We start from the raw sequence: 4,077 nt of genomic DNA, 5'->3' as shown, positions 1-4,077 counted from the left end.
TTCGGTTACTTTTTCAATCATATTTAATGTCATGGCCAAATTCAACATTTCATGACAACGATGCTGCACCTTGATCATGTAATGATTCAAATTAATAATATATTGATCAAATGGAAACATAAGCAGGGCGATGGACACGGGGACGAATTAGATAGATCTCTGAGAGACAGCACATGCAGGATGGGCCTAATAGTGAACTACCGTCAGAGTCTGAGACCTAAGCTTCTCGCTGTCGGCGGCTTGTTGGTCTTGGGGTAGGATTGTTGCAAAATTTTCACAATTGAAACATCGGGAACATTCGTTCTGCATCTAACTTGTCCAGTCCCCTAAGAATCTTATTTCTTTCTATGAGATCGCCTCTCATCCTTCGAAACTCCAGTGTATAAATGCCCAGTTGATCCAGTCTCTCCTCATATGTCAGTCCAGCCATCCCTGGAATCAGTCTGGTGAACCTTCGCTGCACTCCCCCAATAGCAAGCAAGTCCTTCCTCAGATTAGGAGACCAAAACTGAACACAATATTCAAGGTGAGGCCTCACCAAGGCCCTGTACAACTGCAGTAAGACCTACTTGCTCCACTTCTCAAAACCCCTAGCTATGAAGGCCAACATACCATTTGCCTTCTTTACTGGTGCTATAGCTGCATGCCAAATTTCAATAACTGATGTACCATGACACCCATGTCTCATTGCACCTCCCCTTTTCCTAATCTGCCGCCATTCAGATAATATTCAGCGTTCATTGCTTTGTCACCAAAGTGGATAATCTCTCATTTATCCACATTATACTGCATCTGCCATGCATTTGCCCACTCACCTAACCTGTCCAAATCAACCTGCAGCCTCTTAGCGTCCTCTTCACAGCGCACAACGCCAGCCAGTTTAGCTTCATCTGTAAACTTAGAAATACTGCACTCAATTCTTTCATCTAAATGATTAATTTATGTAGTAAAGAGCTGGTGTCCCAGCACTGAGCCCTGCGGCACTCCAGTAGTTACTGCCTGCCATTCTGAAATGGACCAGTTTATCCGACTCTCTGGTACCTGTCTGCCAAACAATTCTCTATCCACGTCAGTATGTTACCCCCAATAACATGTGGTTTTATTTTGCAGACCGATCTCTTATGTGGGACATTGTCAAAAGGCTTCTGGAAGTCCAAATGCACCACATCCACTGGCTCTCCCTTGTCCACTCTACTAGTTACATCCTCACACAATTCCAGAAGATTGGACAAGCATGATTCTCTTTCATAAGTCCATGCTGACCTGGAACGATCTTGTCACTGCTGTCCAAATGTGCTGCTATTTCATCCTTAATAATTGATTCCAACATTTTCCCCACGACTGATGTCAGGCTAACCGGTCTATAATTAGCCGGTTTCCCTCTCCCTCCATTTTTAAAAAGTGGTGTTACATTTGCTACCCTCCAGTCCATAGAAACTGATCCAGATTCGATAGACTGTTGGAAAATGATCACCAATGCATCCATTATTTCGAGGGCCACTTCCTTAAGTACTCTGGGATGCAGAGTATCAGGCCCTGGGGACTGATCGGCCTTTCATCCCATCAATTTCCCGAACACAATTTCCTGCATTATAAGGATATCCTTCAATTCCTCCTTCTCACTGGACCCTCTGTCCCCTAGTACCTCTGGAAGGTTATTTGTGTCTTCCTTCATGAAGACTGAACCAAAGTATATGTTCAATTGGTCTGCCATTTCTTTGTTCCCCATTATGAATTGACCTGAATCCGACTGCAAGGGACCTACGTTTGTCTTCACTAATCTTTTTCTCTTCACATATATATAGAAACTTTTGCAGTCAGTTTTTATGTTCCTGGCAAGGTTCCTCTCATACTCTATTTTCCCACTCTTAATTAAACCCTTTGGTCTCCTCTGCTGAATTCTAAATTCCTCCGAGTCCTCAGGTTTGCTGATATTGCTCACTAATTTATATTCCTCATCCTTGGATTTAACACTATCATTAATTTCCCGCGTTAGTCACGGTTGAGCCTCCCTCCGCGTTTTATTTTTACTCCAGGCAGTGATGTTCACTTGCTGAAGTTCATCCATGTGATGTTTATATGTTTGCAATTGCCTATCCACCGTCAGCCCTTTAATTATCATTTGCCAGTCTATTCTAGCCAGTTCACGCCTCATGATCTTTCCTTAAATTACTGATTTTCACTGCACGTCGAAAAAGTCAGACTTCGCACCTGAGATCATGAGCTCTTTAACTCACACCACTGACGTTGTTAGGACACTGTAATGTCAAACAAAACTGCCGCTTTCAAGTCAGAACTTCAGCCAGTGTGCTGTGTACAACTGTTACAGTCAATGTGACCTGCGATGTCGGATCCTCATCAATCTATTTAAATACGCCGCAAATACTGCCTGCTGCACCCTGCGAATGTCTGGTTTTTCAGCCGTTTCCAGGGGAGGGCGTATAATGAGGCGTTAGGGCCTAATTTTCCATCCGGGGTGATGGTAGAGCGCTGCATGACGATTGACATCATAATTTCAGTGAAACTAGAAGGCGGGCCGGTAAGCTTTTGCAATGCCGCAAATCTGAGCTGAATATTCCGACCTAGTGGTAAAAGCTGGATAAAACATAGCGATTTTAGCGAGAGCTTGCGGATGGGCTGTGTGACATGTTAAACTCCTTCCCCCTTATTTTAAAATACAAATCAAATCAAGACAAGATAAGTCAAGGCTGACTGACTGAATTTGTTTATGTTTATACATGTATAAATATTTATATATGCCTATATATACATACATTCCCTACTTTGTAACTTTCACAATAAAGGCGCTTTTTCTGTTCTGCCTGCTTTGGTTATGTTACATTTGACCTCTTTCACAGCACACGCAGCTTCTGTCTAATCCTGCAGAAAAGCACTCGCGACTTTAAAAGATGGCCTTTGTTGCCCACATCTTCCCTCGTGGCTTGTCTTACACCATGGATTTACTGTGTTTGGGTTTTTACTGACTGCAAACCCTGATTTCCAGTGGATTTCATGCAGTCGCACAGACTTCGTTCAATCAAAAATATATAGATTAAGAAACAATTATTTATTTATTTCAATCAAATCAACTTAAATTTTTTGCAATAAAATTGTAAATTTATTTATTTTCTTATTATGATAAATATATATATGTTTTAAATTGTCTTTTTGTCTGGGTTGGTTTTATTTCCCTCCCTCTTTCCTGCCTGTCTATCACCTGTGGATTCAACAACCGTCTCAGTCCCGCGTTCCCATGAGAACCGCGCTCAATCACGCACACACAATTGCATTCAGGAATGATAGAAATCCCACTTTATTCTTCTGAAAGGATACTGCTGTCCGTGAAGGACCATGATACGGCTGTGTAAGAGGGACGTGCTTCCTGTCCAGGATCATTCGGTGTCTGTTTCAACGTGATGGTTGTCAGTTCCGGTTCATCAATTGCCCCTTTAAAACGTATTTTCTCATTATCCGGATCATCCTGTACATTTAGAAAGGAGTGTGATTATCAGCTGTGATAACCGAATTGTTAAACTGTTGTGTTTCAAGCTACATTGACGTTGCCTGTGTCCGTGTATATCCATATCGCAGCGCATCTGTTCATTACTCAAAATATGCTCATGTTTTCCGATATCCACTCCTTGATATAATCCTTGTCCCAAATTTGCTCTCAATATAAAAAACAACAAATTTGGCACCGAAGGGAGCGGCCGCGTGGTCTAATGGATAAGGTGTCTGACTTCGATTATAATTGTGATTTTATCAGAAGATTGCAGGTTCGAGCCCTGCCGCGGTCAGCTAACGCGCCGCATGAAAATTTATATTCTTTGTATTGATTCTGCCTCAAAACCAACCAACTTGGACAGTCACTCACCTGAAGTAAAGGAAGGCTGTTTGCTTTCAGAAGCTAATGGCAAATTTTCATCACTGTCGATCTGGTCGCACAGGCAAACCCAGCGGTGAAGTGGACTTTCGTGCACATTATTTCTGTTTCAATGCAAAAAGTTGGGGATGGATGTCTGACTTTGTAGTTAATAGGAGACAAGGTGACTGAGAGGTTCAGGCAATGGACTGCTG

At 42.3% G+C, this 4,077-nt stretch overlaps 1 non-coding gene across 1 annotated transcript; it reads left to right on the top strand.

The window, feature by feature from the left end:
• Positions 1 to 3,708: 3,708 nt before the first annotated feature.
• trnar-ucg (transfer RNA arginine (anticodon UCG)) lies at positions 3,709 to 3,797 on the top strand. The gene is given in 2 exon segments: positions 3,709 to 3,745; positions 3,762 to 3,797. It is a non-coding gene; the product is annotated as a tRNA-Arg (tRNA).
• The last annotated feature ends 280 nt before the right edge of the window (positions 3,798 to 4,077 follow it).

The sequence above is a fragment of the Pristiophorus japonicus genome, unplaced genomic scaffold (genome assembly GCF_044704955.1).
Source record: "Pristiophorus japonicus isolate sPriJap1 unplaced genomic scaffold, sPriJap1.hap1 HAP1_SCAFFOLD_70, whole genome shotgun sequence".
NCBI classification, from domain to species: Eukaryota; Metazoa; Chordata; class Chondrichthyes; family Pristiophoridae; genus Pristiophorus; species Pristiophorus japonicus.
Note: the sequence above shows the minus strand (reverse complement) of the source record. Positions and strands in the feature narration are given on the sequence as shown.